The sequence below is a fragment of the Diceros bicornis genome, chromosome 10, assembly GCF_020826845.1.
Source record: "Diceros bicornis minor isolate mBicDic1 chromosome 10, mDicBic1.mat.cur, whole genome shotgun sequence".
In the NCBI taxonomy this organism is placed as follows: domain Eukaryota; kingdom Metazoa; phylum Chordata; class Mammalia; order Perissodactyla; family Rhinocerotidae; genus Diceros; species Diceros bicornis.
In genome coordinates, this window is record NC_080749.1 from 30,769,804 (window position 1) to 30,791,245 (window position 21,442).

Below are 21,442 nucleotides of genomic sequence, written 5' to 3' on the forward strand. Positions count from 1 at the left end.
AAAAGTAGTGCTGGAACCTCACCCATTTTTGTATCCCCAGAACATAGCTTTATGCCAAACTCCTAGGCAAGAATAGCAAATATTGGCTTAATGATTGGTTGAACACATTTCCATTTATTGTTTTAATCAAAACCACATCATCTGTAAGTAATAATGATTATCAAAATGCATTGGGTAACTCAAATATGCATCATGGTCTTTATAAACATTTGGTTGTCAAAAGAAAAAAAATTAAACACATTTCCTCCTACTCTCGAAACAAACCATTACTTAAAAAAGTCCCAATATTTTGGGCTGCCTTTGATTTGTATTATTTATTTTATTCAATAAATTAATGGATATATTTGTGACTTAATGATTCATTATAGTACATAATATTTTTTTAAACCACTTATGTAGTGCTTCCCATATATCAGGCACTGCTCTAAGTGTTTTATTAGTTTAAGCCTCATAACAATCCTATGAAGAAGGCATTATTATTATCCCTGTGTCACAGAAGAGCAATTGAGCAACTTGCCCAAGGTCACGTCATTTGGAGTGACCAGCTTCCAAACGCCTACAATCAGTTTCAGAGCTGCATTCTTAACCATCACACTATCATCTCTCTGTTTCATGGGTCTGGTATCATGTGATTGCTTACTTGTACAATTCACAGAGGCACAACTTTCCTCTTAATATTTTTTGAGAATCTTTTCTCCACAGTAGCACCTCCCTTTTATGACATTTTAAAAATAAGGTTTATTGAGGTATAATTTACAGCTGGTAAAATTTACCCTGTCTCAGTGTTCATTTAAATGAGTTTTGACATATGTATACAGTTGTGTAACCACCACCACAAACAAGATATAGAACATTTCCATCACTCCTAGAAGTTCCCTCATGCCCCTTTGCAGTCAATTCCCAGCCCACTCTCAGTCCTTGGGAACCACTGACATTTTTGTAGATATGTAGGTATGTAGAGATATCAGTGGCATTAAGTACTTTCACATTGTTGTAGGACCATCACTACTACACATCTCTAGAAAACTTTACATCTTGCAAAACTGAAACTCTATACCCATTAAACACAGCTCCTCATTCTCCTTTCCCCCCAGCCCCTGTCAACTATCAATCTACTTTCTGTCTCTGAATTTGACTACTCTGGGTACCACATATAACAGTAATCTTACAGTATTTTTTATTTTGTGACTAGCTTTATTTACTTAGCCTAATGTCCTCAAGCTTCATCCATGTTGTAGCATGTGTCAGAATTTCCTTCTTTTTTAAGTCTGAATAATTTTTCATTGTATGTATATACCCCATTTTTTATTTACCCATTTACCCATTGATGGACACTTGTGTTGCTTCCACCTTTTGGCTATTGTGAATAATGCTGCTATGAATATGGATATAGAAATATCTGTTCAAGTCTCTGCTTTCAATTTTTTTGTATATGTACTCAGAGTGGAATTTCTGGATCATATGGTAATTCTATTCTTAATACTTTGAGGAACTGCCATACTGTTTTCCATGGCCACTGCACAATTTTACAATTCTACCGACATTGTGCAACGGTTCCAATTTCTCAACATTCTTGCCAATACTTGTTATTTTCTGTTGTTTTGATAGTAGGCATCCTAAGAGGTGTGAGGTGGTATCTCAGTGTGGTTTTGAGTTCCATTTTTTTTAATAATCAATGATTTTGACCATTTTTTCATGTGCTTATTTATATATCTTCTTTGGTGCTCTTTGTCCATTTTTCATTGGGTTGATTGTTTTTTATATTATTGAGTTGTAAGAGTTCTGTATATTAACTTTATCAGAAATATGATTTGCAAATACTTTCTCTTATTCCACCAGTTACCTTTTCACTCTGTTGATTGTGTCCTTTCAAGCACAGAAGTTTTAATTCGATGTAGTTCAATTTATCTATTTTTTTCTTTTGTTCCCTGTGCTTTTGGCGTCATATGAAAGAAATTCTTGCCATATCCAATGCCATAAAGTTTTTCCCTAAAAGTTTTATAGTTTTAGGTCTTACATGTAGATAAATCTTTTACCCATTTTGAATTAATTTTTGTATGTGGCATAAAGTAAGGGTGCAACTCCATTCTTTTGCACGTTACTGTCCAGTATTTCCAGCATGATTTGTTTAAAAGACTTTCCTTTCCCCATTGAATGGTCTTGGCACCCTTGTCAAAAATGAATTCACCATATACATGAGGATTTATTTCTGAGCTCTCTATTCTCTTCCATTGGTCCATATGTCTGTTTTAATGTCGGTACTACATCGTGTTGATTACTGTAGTTTTGTAATAAATTTTGAAATCAGAAAGTGTGAGACCTCTAACTTTGTTCTTTGTTTCCAAAGTTGTTTTGGCTATTTGGGGTCTCTTGAGATTCTACATGAACATCAGGATGGATTTTTCTATTTCTGCTAAAAATGTCTGGGGATTCTGATAGGGATCACATGGAATGTGTAGATTGCTTTCGGTAGTATTGACATCTTAACAATATTAAGTCTTCTAATCCAAAAACACAGGATGTCTTTCCTTTGATTGATGTCTTCTTTAATTTCTTTCAACGTCATTTTGTAGTTTTAAATGTACAAGCCTTTGCCTCCTTGGTTAAGTTTATTCCTAAGTATTTTATTATTTTTGATATTACTGTAAATGGAAATATTTTCTTAATTTCCTTCTTGTATTATTTATTATTGGTGTATAGAAGTGCAACTGATTTTTGTGTGTTGATTTTGTATCCTAAAACTTTGCTGAATTCATTTACGTAACAGTTTTTTGTGGAGGCTGTATGGTTATTTTACATATACGATCATGTCATCTGCAAACAGACATAATTTTACTTCTTTCTTTCCATTTTGGATGCCTTTTATTTCTTTTTCTTGCCTTATTTCTCTTGCTAGGACTTCCAGTCTGTGTTGAATAGAAGTGTTAAAAGTGAGCATCCTTGTTTTGTTCCTGATCTTAGAGGAAAAACTTTGGCTTTTTACCTCTGAGTATGAGTTAGCTGTGTAACTTGTATATATGGCTTCTATTATGTTGAGGTAGTTTCCTTCTATTCCTAATTTTAGTGTTTTATCATGAAAAGTTGCTGAATTTTGTTGATGCTTTTCTACATCAGTTGAGATGATCATGTGGGGTTTTGTCTTCATTCTGTTAATGTGGTGTAGTACATTGATTGATTTTCATATGTTGAACCATCTTTGCATTCCTAGAATAAATCCTACTTGATCATGGTGTTTAATTATTTTAATGTAGTGTTCAATTCTGTTTGTTAGCATTTTGTTGAGAATTTTGCATCAATATCCATCAGGAATAATTGTCCATAGTTTTCTTTTCTTGTAGTGCTTTTCTCTGGCTTTGTTGTCAGTTAATATAGTCCACATAGAATGAGTTTGGGAATATTTCCTCCTCTTCAATTTTTTGGAAAAGTTTCAGGAGGAATAATGTTAACTCTTCTTTGAATGTTTCACAGAATTCTTCAGTGAAGCCATCTTGTCCTAGGCTTTTCTTTGTTTATAGGTTTTTGGTTACTGATTCATTCTCCTTATTAGTTACAGTTCTGTTTAGAATTTCTATTTCTTTATGATTCAGTCTTGGTATAAGTTGTGTTTTTCCTAGGAATTTGTCCATTTCATCTAAGATTATCCAATTTATTGGCATGCGTCACTGCCTTTGAAGTGCATAAATTTTAATTTTGATAGATTTCCACTTATTTTTTATTTTATAATTTGTAATTTTTATACCCTAGATAAGAAAGCTTTGCCTAATCAAATGTCACAAAAACATTTTTTTAGAAGTTTTATAGGTTTGCTCTTACATTTAGATTTATGAGCCAGTTCAAGTTAATTTTTGTATGTGGTATGAGGTAAGAATAGAAGAATATTTCTTGCCTTCTTAATGAATGTCTAATTTTTGCAGCATTACTTGAAGAAAAGGAAATTCTTTCCCCACATCGATTCCTTTTTCACAAGTTAATTGACCACATCCGTATAGGTCTATTTTTTCAATTCTCTATTGTGTTTCATTTATTTATATGTCTAAAGGCAATACCACACTGTCTTGATTACTATAGCTCTATAGGAAGTCTTGATATCAGATAGTGTAAGTCCTCCAACTTTGTTCATCTTCTTCAAAATTGTTTGCCTATTTTAGGTCACTTGCATTTTTATATAGATTTTATAAACAGCTTGTCAACTTCTACTAAAAGTCCATGGGTTTCTTGATTCATTTTGCATTGAATTTATTTAATCAATTATACAATTAATGTCTTAATAATATTAAATATTTTGATCTATGAATATGGTATATTTCTTCCTTTATTTATGTCTTTAATTTTATTATTAAAGTTATATGGTTCTCAGTATACAAAACTAGCACATATTTTGTTAGATTTATACATATTTCTTGTTTCATAATACTATTTAAATTTCCATTTTTATCTCAATTTTGTATTATTTCAATTTCCAAATGTGTGTTGTTAGTGCATGGTAATACAAGTGATTTTTGTATATGATCTTATATCCTACAACCTTGCTAAAACCACGTATGAGTTATAATAGATGTAAATTCCGTGGAACGTCAGTTTTTTTAAATTGAGATATAATTGACTTGTAACGTTGTTAATTTAAAGTGTACAATATATTAATTTGATATTGTGGGACATTCTTAGAGGCAATCATACTGATTTCAAATAAAGACAGTTCTATTTCTTTCTTTCTTTCCAGTAATAATGCTTCATTTCTTTTTCTTTTCTGACTTCACTGGTTAGAACCTCCAATGCAATAAGGAATAGAAATGTTGAAATTGGACACACTTTCCTTATTCCTAATCTTAAAGAGAAACCATTCAATCTTTTACCATTAAGCACGATATTAGTAGTTTTTTCATAGATGTTCTTTAAGAAGTTGAGGAAGATCTTTTCCATTCCTACTTTACTTTTTTCTTTTAAATCATGAATAGATTTTTAATGTGAAATGATTTTCTGAAGGTATTGAGATGATGATATAGATTTGTTATTTTAGTCTCTTGATATGAGGAATTATGTTGACTGATTTTTAAGTATTGAGTGACTTTGGCATTCCTGGGACAAATATAGCTTAGACATGATGCATTATCTTCTTTATATGTTTCTGGATTTGTTTTACTAATACTTTTCTCAAGGACTTTAGAGCAATGTTTATCAGGGGCTTCCTGCCCCTTGCCCAGTGGGAGCAGACCTCTGCCTTGTTTTAGTGCAGATTCTGGGCCCAAGCAGGTTTCCTGTCTCTCCTCCAGGGCAGAGACCTTTGTTTCTACTCCCACCACCCAGAAGTCAAGGGCCTTTATCTGAACATTGAGTATTGGCAGACTTCCTTACTCTCCTACAGCAGCTTAATGCTTTGCTTTGCATGATAGAAGGATCTAGGAGGTATGTGCAACTTCCTGTCTATAACTCACCCTGGAAGGGGCTCTCCCCAGTCTCCTACCCTGCTCTAATCTTTCTCATGAACTACCGGTAGAGGCCCATATGAAAGAACTTGGAAGTGAGTCCCAACCTTCTCTTGGGAGCTCCCAGAGTTTCTAATCTGTCACATTAGATCACATTTGGTATTTAAGAATTCACTAATAATTTTAGATGCTTTGTTCTAACTCACTTATATGACAGCCGCTTTCTTCTTCCATTCTCTGCCAAAGATAAAAGAGTCCGTTTGTCCCCCCTCCTCAGAGGGGCTTGTCACCCTTTGGAGTTCAGTTCTCCTGGTTACCTTATAACCTCAAAAAATACAATAATTTTGTAGATTATGTGGCCTTTTCTTCTTGGCAGACGGTGGGTAACATTCTCTTGCAGCTTTCTACAACCTACTTGGAAGTGGAACCATCTCCTTTTTTCTGTTTTATACTGAAAATTATTCAAATCATGGTTGACTTATATTTTAGATTTGAACTATATCCTTGGGGTTAGCAAGTATATCAAGGGTGGGCAGAAACATAATTTTCTGGCTTCGTCATTCTGATTCATTCAACATTCAATAAGAGTTTTTTTCTCCCCTCTTTGGAACCTTCTTCTTTGAAAAGTAATCTCAGCTAAAAATAAACTTGAGGTAGAGGTAGTGTAGGAATTATGTTTTTGTTCACCCTCTCTGCCTAATTCTAATTATTTTTCTGATGGAAGACACAGAGTATTGCATTAATAGATTATAAATGGAATGTAGGGTTTGGCAAAATGAGATTTTAGCTCTATATCTTAACTTAGAGCAGGAAAACAATTGAGTTGAAAAGAATTTAAACAATTTTTGAACTCTTAATTTTCTTATTAGGAAGCACATCAGAAATAGCTCTAAAAGTTTAGTATAAGAGTAGTAGCTAAATAACTTGCTACATTTTAGAAACGTGAGTATGTTTCAACGTAAAATTAAAATTTTTGTATACACAGTCCCATTTGACTTCCTGTGTGCTTCCGGGTCTTCAATTGCTTTGACACTATTATGACTCGCTCACTTGCTCTAACCAAATTCAAGCACATATAGTGTAAACATCCTCTGGACGGCTAATTTAATAAGAGGTTTGAAGGTTTTTTTAAGACTGAACACAACTATGAGGATATCACTTGGCTTAATGTGAACATTTATGTTTAAACTATATACATATAGTGCCTATGGATATTATCATAGAAAATAAGCAAACAAATCACACAGAAATTAAGGCAAGGAATTGATTGGACCTGAAGGATTAAAATGAAAAATCTTGATTTTCCTTTATCACACTTTAAATTAATTAATTTATATTTTTACAATCTAAACTTATCTTTGTACTTCAACAGTCAAGTGGAACAAAAATCACAACTGATTCAATTTTACTCTTTGATCCCATTTTTTATTTAACTAAGAGTTCTTGGGAATCTATCTTACGTGAGTCAGCACTCTGTTTGATATTAGGCCTTCAACTGTGAACAAGGCAGTGTTGGACCTGACTCCTGTACTTCATTTATAATTGTAGAAATAAATAAGAAATTACCCAAAATTTAGGTGGTTATTAAGTCAGAAGAAGTGGAAGAGATTTTGTAGGTGACAACGTGGTAATTCACTTTATTCTAGGGATTTTGGAAAAATCATGTTAGTGTTTGACAAGTTTCAGACTTGTTATTCTGAATGTTTACAGTAGTGCACATCATGTAGGAAACACACAAAAATATATATAGAATGAAAATGCAATTGTATTGATTTGCTGGAGGTCAATATACCTAAAAGTTCTGTTCAGTCATTAGATAGGATGGTTTTGCTGCAACACTTAACCTTCATTTAACAAATATGACCTAGTGTTCTATACTGTAGAATAAGTCAAATGATGATTCTCTTCAGGTATCCTTCCCAGCATTACCTTTGAGATAGAGGAGCCACTGGGAATCTTGCAAGGCATGCATAGAAAGCGAAACGTTCCAGAGTAGGTACTTCTGAACTCTGCTTTCTCTTTCAACAAAAGTCATAAAAAAGAAGAATTGCTGCGAATCAGAAAGTAACCATTTACATGTAGTAGAAAATCCATGATGTGTGCAACTGTGGCATATAAAGAACTAGAGGAACCAAAAGTGTGATAACAATAGTAAAACCTGCCTAGACTCTCTATAAGGCATATAGATCATTTCGGGAAATGATTTTCAAAATACAGTCCACGAATCACTGACAGTCTTAGAAGTCGTATCATGAGGTTCCCATCTGGCATATCATGAGGTTCCCATCTGGCTTATCATGTTCAGAAGAAAAAAAAATCAATAATTGTTTTTGTTTATATACATTTCATAAATTTGAAAATGCTAGACTGGTTATCATTTTCACAGAAACTTCTATATTTTTAAATAATTATTTCATTGTTAAATATTTTTCATGAACTAGTCTGTGTGTCTCAACTAACATTCAAGTAACAGCAAAATATCTTCTTTTACTTAACATTTCCTTTGTATGTTGTAGTTTTAAATTTGCATGTTTGGTTATTCTCATTGCACTTCATTGTACCTGCAATTCATTAAAATGGATCAACAGTTAAAAAGTGGTTCATTAAGGCAAATAGTTACTAAATTGATAAATATCTGAAAATTGAATTTTATTAGAATGCTGATCAATTTGTTCCTCATTGCCTTTAAGGCCAATATGTCACCAATTACAAATTCACACAGTAGTGACAGAAACTCATAGAAGATTTTGCAGTGTTTTGAATAAAGTATAGGGACTGCTCTGATAAGTCAAACTCATTTTAGATAGTAGGCATCAAGTAAAAAAATCACTTTACCTCCCAAGACAGGAAAAATCACACAGCTAGAAAGATATCATCTAACATTGTACTCCACTTAATCAATGAGATGAGGAAATTGGTTTGAGAAAGCAAACCAAGTCGTCATTAATTTTTTAATCAGATTATTTTATTGGACACTACATGATATCAATGTCGTTTAGTAGAGGTTACCAGTTAAGTTCAACTGTTTGTTTTAGCAATTTGCTCTGTAGAGGGATAAATTTTCTAATGTTCAGTACGTGTATGAAGAGAAGGGTTCAACTACATTTTGTGCTATATATCGTAGACAATCATGCTACAACAGAAATAATGATTTAGTTTACAGTTACTTTCTGAGCTGTTGCGTAGATTGGAAAAGGTTGTATTGGGTTCATTATTGAAGGAATAGCAGTTATGCACACACCTGAACATCAATCCACATTCCCTTTTTGTTTCTTTTTTAAATAATTTATCGAGGTGAGATTTATATAACATAAAATTATCCATTAAATAGTGAACAATTCAGTGGAATTTAGTACATTTAGAATGTTGTACATACACCACTTCTATCTAGTTTCAAAACATTTCCTTCACTCTAAAGTAAAATCTTTTACCCGTTAAGCAATTTCCCTTCTCCCTTAAGCCCTTGTAAGCAATAAGCCTGCTTTCTGTTTCTATGGATTTATCAATTCCAAAAATGATATAAATGGAATCATACAACATGTTACCTTTTGTGTCTGGCTTCTTTCACTTAGCAAAATATTTTGGAGGTTCATCTGTATTATAGCATATATCAATATTTTATTCCTTTTTCTGGCTGAAGAATATTCCATTGCATGTATATACTACATTTGTTTATCCATTCCTCCATTGATAGTCTGTTTCTATCTTTTGACTGTTATGAATAGTGCTACTCTGAACATGCATGTACATGTTTGAGTACCTGTTTTCAATTCTTTTGTGTAAATAGCTAGGAGTGGAATCTTGGGGACATATGGTAATTCTATGTTTATCTTTTTGATGATCTGCCAAACTATTTTCCACAATGGCTGAACCACTTGGCATCCCCACGAACAATGTGTGAGAGTTCCAATTTCTCCGCATCATTGCCCATAGTTATTATTTTTCTTTTTTTTCCTTTTATTATTGCTACCCAAGTAGGTTGGAAGTGGTCTCTTATTGTGGTTTTGATTTTCATTTCTCCAATGCTTAATCATGTTAAGCCTTTTTTCATGTTCGTTGACAATTTGTGTATCTTCTTTGGAGAAATATCTATCCAAGTCTTTTGCTCATTTTTTAATTGCATTATATGTCTTTTTGTTGTTGAGTTGTAAGAGTTCTTTATATATTCTGGATAATATACTACTATCAGATATATGATTTGTGAATATTTTCCCCCATTCTGTAAGTTAAATGAGTTCTGAGTTAAGTAAAACAGAAACAAGTGTTTTGTATCAATACTTCAGGTAGCCCCAAAACAGGTTAGAGCAGATCTACACAATAATTTGTAAATAACATCTGTTCTGCTTCTTCTGGAACCAGAGATCAGATTCACCTTAGTTTAACTGGGTCTTCCTTCAATTAATGTGTAGCACCTGAAATATAATAGACATTTTTGAGGAATTAGCTTAATGTATCACTGCTGACTATTCTTTCTATCAAATCCTGTTTATAATGCCCCCAATTTTTCTTGACAACTTGTACATTGCCCCATCTCCACATCCCTAACCAAGGACACAATTATTTTGAGCTTAAACTACTATAGTTTTTCATAACTTCAAATTTGACGCATCATATCCATTCACTACACAGTAGTCAAAATGATTGTTTTTATAACACAACTCTCATCTTTTTTTCCCCAAACCATTATGTTCCCCTCTCTCCTAAGATGAAGTACAACATTCTCAAAATGATCTTAAAGAACCCTAAATTATCTCACCTAGCCTTCCTCTTTATTTCCAGATTTTTGCCACTTTAATTCACTAAAGCCCAGCTACACCGAGCTTATTTCACTTCTGGAAATTGCCAAGCTCTTTCTGGTTTCACTAGGACCACTGTACATATATATAGCCACGTAGGTTAGTGTACCGCATAACTCCGGGAAGAGTAACATGTAAATAGAACTCCCATGGTCAATATCTGCCTCCTTGCTCTGGAGTGGTGTATGTGGAGATCATGATCTACCATGTTATATTCCCTGCTTGATATTTCCATGTATCCTTCTCTCTTCATTTAAGTCTCTCCACTCATTCTTCAATTCTCAGCTTAAGTGTGACTAACTCAGGTGCTTAATAACATTTTTTTGAAAGAATGAACCAGCAATAATGGATATAGAGTTTTCCAGTTAATACAACCCTTGTCATAGACATAGTTTAATTAGTTCTTCTCAACAATCCTGTGTGATTGGCTACAGTTTCTATTTTATCCTCATGTATATAGGAGAAATTGAAGTTCAGTGAGTTTGTAATGTCCCACATTGCTGAAAGTAGGTAAAGGTACAACACATATAATCACTAAGTGTTCCAACGTAAAACTCTTAGTTTTTTCTGCCAAACCAAGATGACTTTTTGCTTGGTTATATTTAATATTATTTTATAGAGGCATTCTTTGTAAAATTATTGTTTTCCCCCAAATTATATGTTTTCTAAGAATATGCACATTCTATCTCTTTATTTAATGATATTAATTCTACTTAATGTTTTAACTTAGTAATACCATTATACAATGAATTAACATAAAATTCAAAACAAGAAATCCCCTTTATCAGTTTTTTTATTGTTTTATTTAAAAACATTGACCATAACAGTCCAACCTAGTAGATGAACTTTGTAATTATAAATTAATATAGGATATACAAAAATGATTTCTTAAAAATATTTTAGAGAAATGTACTGCATATAATTAGTAGTCAGACAACCTTTAAACACAAAACCAATGCGAATAAGTTAAGTTTTATTGAGATGGCCAAAGGCTTTCAGTTTTCTCTTTACTTCATATATTGTGAGAGTTGTCTTCTGACAGGATTATGCAATATTATTGAGAACACCAGCTAATTTCTAGTACATGGATTTAATTCATGTGGAATTTACGCCAAAGTGCCACTCCACCAATTTTTTAGGAGTGTGATTTATTTTGTATTTGTTAGTAGTGGTTAATGGATCATTTAAATACAAAATACTGATGTAAAAAACTCAATTCTGAAAATACATGACCATTAAAGAAAACTGAATCTCTTTTCATGAAAGCCCTAAACTTGCTGCATCAGTAATTGTACCACTGGATCTAGTGTTTTTAGCCAAACTGGATTTGCCACCTCGTATTTAGGTTATTGGGTTTTGGAAATTTGCATTGTGATATATGCAAAGAATTCAAGAAGTTTTAGTCTCTGTGTGTCACCCAACTTTCATGCTAGAAATCATTTAGAGAAATTAGTCTTTCTATAAGATCTTTATATCAATGTAGCAATATTGTCATGTTATTCATGGACCTTAGTACAGGCCTCCTGAAGTTGTTCCTTCAGTTTCTCTGTGTCTGAGCCTTCCGCTGTGATTTCTCTCCTTCTGAAACAACCATGTTCTAATTGATTCCACTATTCATATCACTGCTGACTTCTCATCTCTTCATTATGAACATTAAAAATAAAAATAAAAAGACATCAGATTGCTTGTCACCTATTTTAGTTCTGTCAAGAACCAATGCTTTATTTTGATGTAACAGTGTCTCTGGTAGATGACTTACAAACAAAATGCAATGGCTTAGCATAAAGTCTTTAGATATTTAATCAAACATCTAGGTAAAAATTATACTCTCACTGACTGAGAGAGACAAGATTCTGATTACCTATCTATGAGGGAATGGAATGTTTGAGAAAATTATTTGGCGTGTTCTACTATTGTACCTGTCACACACTTTTAATTAAAAATGTATTGATGCATGACTAAATTGTGCTTGGTGAAAAACAGATCCACTTTAGTTCAGTTGCAGTAATGTACATGTAGCCCAGTGGAGTAAGCCCAGGCAATTATAACACAAAGACAGCTCCGGCACAGTGAGCCTCTCACACCTCTGTCTCAAAGCAGATGTAGATGTGGGGCGCCAAATATCACAAATCTGTGTGGACTCAATCAGCACAAATGAATTTACCAATCTAGTCTAAATACCTGTAATGAAGCCATTTCACTAATCTGTGGCAAATTAAATATGTGGAGAAATGAGTGCTGAATAATGATTAACTTTCCTTATTTTTTCCCCAATATTGAAATGTCAGAATTCACTAACCCCATCCACTCTATCCACAATGTCAGTGGCTGAAATGAAATGCAATATTTGCATATTTCAAGTAGTAGTGGATATATGTTATTATTTGTTTGGAAATAGGATCTAAAAGATCTTTTTTATGTTAACTGATTCTTTTTTTAGTAATTTCACTCACAAAAACATATCCAACAACACAGTCTAAGAAATGGAAATCAGAAACTAATGTTTGAGGCACTGACCTTTATTGAATATTTTTATAATAGTAACAAAGGGTAAGGTGCTTTAGAAAGCTCTGAAAACATAACCCAGAAAAGAAAACCATAAAATAATAAATTATTTCAGTTTGATACTTCTTTCCATTCCTAAAGCAGACCAATAAATAGATCTAAAAGTTGCATTTAATAATGAAGTAACAAAATTAATTAAACCAATTATCACTAATTCATAATTCTCTATGAGAACCCACTATCTATGCGTTAGACTAAGTACTGGAGGGAAAAGGAAAACACTTTATTTAGGTCTCTTTGGAGAAGCTTCGCATTAGGTGCTTTGACCTAATCCTCATGTAATCCTGAGGACACTCATGAGAAGTAGGAATTGTTTTACAGATGGAGTAACTGCCGCTCTGTTAATGAACTGAATTTTTCAACACAGCTAGTGAGTGACAGATTCAAACTTCTTGTCATCTGACAGCAAAATCTGGTTCCTTCTTTCACCGTTGTGATTAATTAACTGTTCCCACACTCAAGTAACTTAACAGTCAAAAAGGGGAGTTGTTTCTGAGAAAGCCCACTAACATGTGTGATCCTGGTATACTCTGTATGTTTGCATACTTCACCTTATTTTATTATCTTAATGTTTTAGAGTTAACATTACAATCTTCATTTTACAATAAAGAATCAGGCTAAAAGAGATTATCTATGTCATCCAAAGTTACTAGTATATTGGAGGGTTAAATTCCAAATTCAGATCTCCCTGGTTCTCAAAGTTCTGCTCTTTCTGGACTTAATGTATAGGAATGGTATGAGAGAGAGATAAATATGAGCATCCTACCATTTGCATTTGGGGAGGTGAAGTTGAGATTGAGTTATCTAGACTTGGGCAAATAATCAAAGGTTTTTTAGATGGGAGAATAATATTTATTAACATCTCGCTATAAAGAATCAGGGTAATTGTAGACACATCTGGCAACAAAATGCAAGTTGATTTAAAAGAGGAGAGTACTGACATGGGGTAATGAGGTAAAAACTTCTGATGGCCTGAGAAGGTGTGCAGTGGAAAAGTAAAAGCTGAGGTGGGGGGTGGTTGTTAGGAAGGTAGAATTGATTGGATCATCCCAATATTCAACAGCTGAGTTAATTTTATAACCCTTGATAAAAAGACATTGAGAGAAAAATATGGCACCCAGAAAGTAAAGCAGAAGTGGGAGAGTAAAATAGAAGACGTCAATTTTGAGCACAAGAAATTTAAGATTTCTTATCTTACTTAGAAATATAGAATTTGATTAATGAAAGAGAGGTCAGAGCTGGATATAAAGATTGATGAGCCGTTTGCATGAACGTGAGATCTCAAGCTATTGTTTGATAAGAAATGTGGAAGATGGACATGGACTTAGCTTTGGGGAAGATCTCTTTTTGTTGGGAGGAAGAGGAGTTACATGAGTGGACATAAAATTTGGTGGAGAATCAAGAAAGACAACATCAAGAAAATCAAGAGATGAGAAAGTTTCGTTTCAGACAAGCAAAGATAGAGCACTTAATTTATTCCAGGCTATATTCTTATCTCTAGGAACCAGGAATTATAAGAGAATGTCTATATTCTCACCCATAAAAATATACAGGTTGATGGCACTGAAAATACACATAAGATGATGGGATACTGTAAGACAGACTTCTTGAAATGTTGCATTTTTTAAGAGAACAATTGAAAGTGCCTCCATTTTCATGCCTTTAGATTTTCACCATATTTTTCCCTCCTATCACAAATATCAAATGTTCTCTCTGTTTCTCCTTCGTTAAAATCATACTTTCTGGTGAAATATATGCTAGAGAATGTGTAGAATCATAAAAAATAAAGAGAGAGAAAACCCCTGTCCTCATGGAGAATAGATATAACTCTTTCTCATAAAGCCATGGGAGAGCAGGATGGCAGATCCATAATAATTTATAATCTAATGACATATAAATGCTGCAAGAGACCTAAACCAACGAAGCAATGATTTTGAATATGTTGCTGTATTTCTCGTTCCATTTCACTGTTGAGACTACCACCAAGCTCAATGGGGTCTTATTTTTCCTTTCATTCTGCCAAGCCTATTTCCTTAGCTGTGGTTTGAACGTATGGGGACAGTGGAAATTTTATTTATCCATTCATTCACACATATAATTTGCCCTCAAACTATATGCCTTCGAACTAACACTCTCTGCTCACTTTTATGGAAGGCGAGATAAGAGAATGAGGTTAGTCCTCTGGTAATAGGATCCATTGAACAGCTGAAGCAGCCACTTTCTTATTTATTTCCCTGAACTCAGGGCTCTTGGAAAAATTAAAAGTTGAAAAAACGAAAAAGAGAAAAGAGTAAAACACTTGGCTTGCTACTGAAAGTGTGCCCATGAATCTCCAGATAACGTAATGTAAAAGAGATATGAATAAAGCTTCCCAAACTGATGCTATTGTGCTTATTATACTCATTGATTTGTGTCCTCTCTCTTTGAAACAATTATTTTGTAAGAGGTTTTATCAACAAATTACAACTTCAAACTAACACTATCACAGTAATCTGGTCCCTCATCAGGAGAATTAGGATCAGCATCCCTTTCTTAGTGTGCCAGTGGAGTTACAGGATGATGCTGCCCCTCTGCAGAAGTGAATTGCCTCTTGAAGCACACGTGGAACCACTTTTGTTTGTAACTCCTGTGACCAATATTATTCATTTTCACTTCTACAAATTATTCAGTAAAAGGGAAACAGCATGTTTGAATAGTGAACTTTCAGCGTAGTGTGCTGGAAGAGATTTATTACTAGGAAGAGCTGAGTTCTAGGAACGCTGAGAGCCAGAGGGCAGTGCAGATGCATGCAGAAGGATTCAATCACAGTTTCAGGTGCCTTCCTTCACTATGTGGTTGATGACGGGGGCATCCCCATTGAAGCCTTCTGTTCAACATCTTGAGAGAACATGTGGCATTCAGAGGGACATGCTTAGGATAAGAAATGTTTTTCTTCCTTAATGCTTCATTCATTTCATTCATTTCTTATTGCTACTGTTTCAGCAACTGCAGGTTCACTTGGCATCCCCAGCCATCATCAACATGCCAGCATTTTGGAAACATTCATAGATCTCTAAACCCACATATAGGTAGTTTTGCTCTAATGTAGATCCAAACGAATTATTAGGCAGTTTCCCTAAAGTCTCATGCATATATCTAAAATAATCCAAAGAGTTGTTTAGCATATCTGTAATCTAATGTTCAGGTTGTACTTCAATGAAAAAATTATTAAAAATATGGAAAACCTTACATGGATCAATAATATAAAGTTCGTTATGCACATCTGCTACAAAAAGATATTATGAAGCATGTCTCTTGAATTCTGTCTCCCAAATAAAGTTCCTTCCCAAAAGAGATCTATTCCACCACCAAATATTATATTCCCAAAATTGCTCCAGTGGAAAGCAAAAAGTAAACTTCACTGAACTCTTCATTTAGTAATCATGTATTGAAAGAATAAAAGACTTAGAGCAAATTCTAATTATGAATAAAAACTAGTGACACACGTACAGTGATATAATACATACACTGTAGTAGGCTACATACTTGTACATAAGAATAAGAATATATTATATAATGTATAAGTATTTATATTATATAAATATATAATATATATAAAGTATAAGTATGTGATAATTGCATAACATATAGTTATACAATTATAATAAATAAATATGCATACTAATATATATATTATATAAACATATACATTGTAAATATATGGTATACAATTGCTATTAGGTTTATTTGCCCTATTTAAATTCAGCTTATTTAATCATATTCTGTGGTCATGAAATGTGTAATATAGTTTTAGATACCTGCTGATTTGTATTTCTTAGGACTAACTTTATTTCTATCTCATTCAAAGCATAGCTTTTTGCTAGTTTCCCATGAATTCTTAAATAGTATTTTCAGAATATTTATCCTGATACTTTTCACTTATTCTTAACAGATCAAAAGACTTTGTTGCAATCCCTTGAGAAAATAATACATATTTTCATGTTTCCTTCACTAAACAGAGTAAATGGTTCCATTTAGTTAAGAAAAAAAAGCTGTCAACGTTATCAACGAACCTTGAATATATAAAATGTTTCTCCCCATTTTAGTTGAGTGCAAGTCAAAAACAAACTATTTGAGGCAGTTCGATTACTCATTTAGAACAAACCCAAAAAATATAGTGTGAGCAATTTATTATTGACTTTCTTTAGTTCAAGGCAATCTCTGTGTATGCATCTAATACTTTCTTTGCTATCTTTACCTATTACTTACTCAAACAGTGGTGAATTGGAAGCATGGTCTTTTGATATGCTAATATAATCACTCTTTTTCTTAAAGTATAAACATCACAAAGAAGCTGTGATTATACACATTCAGGATTTATCACCTACCACCAAGTACCAAATAGAGCTAAGCTTTGAATTTTTAACTTTCAAGTGCCAAATCTTCAAACTCATGTATTAATTGTCAGGGCCCCACAGTTGCTGCCCCGTTAATGAGATCAAATTCTCCATGGTTCAAATCTTGCTCAAAACTGAAAAGCTTTATAGCACTAACAGGTTTGGGCATATGTAAATGTGTTTTCCAGTTGTCAGCCTATCTTTCAATCTTACTTCAGAAATAAGTCACTCTTTCCACAGGCTTCTGTGGCTTTCTTGTTTCTGTCACTTCTCACTTGTTACCCAGAAGAAATCCATCCTGCCACAATGGGTAAAACATTCTTTATCTGTCTCAGAACAGCTTTCTCTATTATTTGCATTTTCAAACCTTTCTCTAAATACATCCAAGCATTTACTCAGCCATTTCCAAAAAGATGTGCACTGAGGGACACCTTCATTGAACCAGCAATGGTAGCAGTAAACGTCTTGCTCCTCAGAGAATTTGCAAGTTCAATACCTCATGGTATACATGGAGAGTTTAGATTATAATTTTTCAATATTCCTTCCTGTACATTTATCAAAAATGAATTTCATCTGCCACTGGGCTGCCCAATTCTCCAGTATGATTAGAGCCATCTGGAGCATCTCCCAAACCTCATTAGTTTTTAACTAACTAAAATAGTTTAGTGTTGTCAGACTATTTCACCATCTCCCTGTTTATGTTGTCTTCCTCATCATTAGCAAATAAACTGAAATGCGTAGGTCCCAACACCAAAAGCCACTATCCCATCTTTCAACTTATCGCATGGAGGAATACACATGTGTATTATCAATCATTGTTCTAATCTCCTAGTCACAAAACTCATATATTCTGATTCATTACCACGACACCTAGTACATACTAGTAAGAACTGGACAATATAGGGTTGAATTAGTATGATGATAAAGAAGCAATATTTCATTTGCTTCTGAATTTTTGGCAATTAGAAACCAAGAAACTGAGAACACAGTGGAAAGACAAAGAGAAAACTGGGGAAATATTTACCAAATAACGCTTAACAGTGTTTCATAAGGAAGTCTTTTGTAATGACAAATAGCACAAAAACAGGTATACTGCCCTTTTCACCTCTAAGAACATCAGGATCTTTTATAAGACCTTTAAGTCTCTGTTTAGTTATGACTTTGACTTTGATTTTGGATATCAATTAAGTCATCTGACCTGTGTCTATATTTCTCTTAGTATATTTGTGATAATGTTAGCCCAGGACATTATCACATTAGCTATTGAATTGTTATAAAATATATAAACTATTAAATAGAATGTAAATTATTAAAGTGTATCAAATTCTAAAATTGATTATTATTTACCAGAGATTCTAATATATATGATCTATTATATATAAATACTTATATAATATTATATATATATATCACTAGTGTAATAGGGTAAAGAAAGAGGAGGAGATAACTGGGTAATTATTTAAATCACTATTCAATTTTATTAAACTCATTTTGAATAGATAAAATTTCTGATTTAAGTTATATAATATTTTGGTGCTTTTATTTTCCATAATTTATTTGAAAAATTAATAAATTGTTATAATTTTTATTGTGTTTATGAAGTACATTATTATTATATTAACATTTTTCTTGGATTATATTTTTTTTATATTTTAGGGAACATAAAATTGACTAATAACAGTCAATTGTAAAGCTCTGCAAAGACTGTGTCAATCTGCCCTCCCCCAAAAAGATATGTATAATATTCAACAGTAAGAGTTCATACATTTTGCATAGCTTGCACCTCCATGGTATCCAGGCTGTATGTGCTCTCCTGTGTAATGGGATGATCTAAAAATCAAATGCCTAGATCTCTGTCCCATTTTTATTTTCCAATTAATAAAGTATTTTTGCACTAAAAGTCAAAATGTTAATTTCATATTACTTACTCCTTTGAACATATTTTTTCTTGCCGTTCATTATTTACTACACCATATATTTTCAAAATGCTGTTTGAACATCATGTAAAAACATACATAGGTGAGACTAATTATTTTTGAAATCTTAAATACAGTTGAAAAATTGGTTAACAACATGATTTTTCTTTTTAAGCAGCAATTATCTGTAAAAAAGAAATAAAAAGTAAAACTAAACAACAAAAACAGCAATGTCCTAGCAGGAAATTTCTGTGTTTAGAAATCTAAATATAGTTTAGTTGGATTTACAAAAGGAGAGTTTTAAAAGTGCTAATAATATGCTGCTTATTGGCATGCACAGTTTAGTCGGATTTTTTCATTTTCATATGCATTCTGATTTCCAGCACATCCAATATGCACTGCTAACCTGTTGTCTTTACCTCCTTAATTATAAATCTTTGTAATTAAAAAAGTCAACTTTTACAATGATTAATTTAAATAAATTTAATTTAATTGATGCTTCTGAAATGGAAGACTTAGAATTCCAAAAACAACTTTTCAGACTACTTTTAATAGTACTGACTATTATAATACTGAGTGCTCATAAATTCCTTTTTCCCGCCTCACATATTTCCAACAATTTCATGTATCTTGTAGCACTTGCTCTTCATGAATATGTTACTTGCCCTTGATGAGTTGGAAGTAGCTTAGTCATTTAGATAAACAATATCTCCTGTATATTATAAAGAAATTAAGTCTTTCTTTCCAGAAGAACACCAGATATAACTTGAAAATTGCATGAATTTATCTTTTAAAAATAGCATATTTGGATTAAGTTTCCTATGTCCAAGTCTTTTCATTTGTTAAATTGTGATGATAATCCATACATTGTCATATTATCTGGGTTTTGTGAGGATTAAATAAGAATATATACATATATATGTGTATGTGCACATATATATCTATACAGACATACACATGTAAACACACACACACACACAATATATGCACACATCTTTTTCTGTTTTTTACCCGTGGCTCTACATTTTATTTAACATTTCATTTTTTAGGGAGCTTCATTCAGACAGAAAACTCAGTAACAAGATAGGGAAAACTTAATTTCATTTTCCACTTTTCCTCTTCCCCAAGCGTAAAACATTAATATTTTGCTAAGCTATCATAAAATTTTTTTTTTTCTCCTGTAGGAGTTCTTGAGAATATGGGTGAAATTATTGAGTGAGGCTTTAATTGACTGGAACCCAGCTAACCAAAATCTACAACAAAGGAACTTTCATTTCTAAAGTTGTTATGAGAGAAACATATGTTAATATACAAAATATCCTAGCCTGTTTTATAATGTACATATTCGGCTGAATCATCTACATCATCTTCATACTTTATGGTGAACATTATAGAAGTTCAATTATATTTAGCATATACAGTTAATATATTAGGAAAATATACATATAATACAATGACAGGGATTGTTATTAACATTTTTTACAAATATAAGGAGGAGATTTTGGGGCCAGCCCCAATGGCCTAGTGGTTAAGTTTGGTACACTCCGCTTCGGCGGCCCAGGTTTGGTTCCCAGACATGAATCTACACCACTTGTCTTGTCAGTGGCCATGCTGTGGTGGTGGCTCACATACAAAAAGAGGAAGATTGGCAACAGATGTTAGCTCAGGGCAAATCTTCCTCAGTGAAAAAAAAAAAAGAGAAGATTTTTTAAATAAACAGATGAAACCTGAAAATTCAGTTAATCACACTGTTTCTTTTTCCATCTGATTAGTAGCTTATTTTTTAGTCCTAGACATGTGATTTTAGCTGTGTTAGAATTGAATCTTTGTCAACTAAAGTAAGCAACTGGATTTCCTATAACTTGAGGTCTTTATTTGTTCTCATTAGTAAAAAAAAAAATTAAAACCATCAACTGTTTTCCATCTGCTTGGTAAATTTACTCTTTTATCTCTATTGGGGATTATCTAAATATAATTTTTATATTTTTACCCCAACTTTAATTTAGAAATATTTTCAACTACATAAAAGTACTCTTTACCTAGGCTTACCAACTGCTAACGTTATGTAACATTTCTTGCAACATTCGAGAGTTACTTAAAGACACAGTGATATTTTACCCCTCAATATTTAAGCATATACCTCCTAAGAACAATAGTGTTATCCTATATGAACACAGTAAAATTTTCACAATAAGGAAAGTTAACATTAATGCATACAAGTATCTAATATATAGTCAATATTCAAATTTTCCCAATTGTCCCAAGAATGCCTTTTACAGCTGGTCTTTTTCTTCTTCAGTCAAGGATCCAATCGAGTGTCACTTCTTTTTTAATTTTAGTTATCATTGCTTTTATGTTAGAAACTG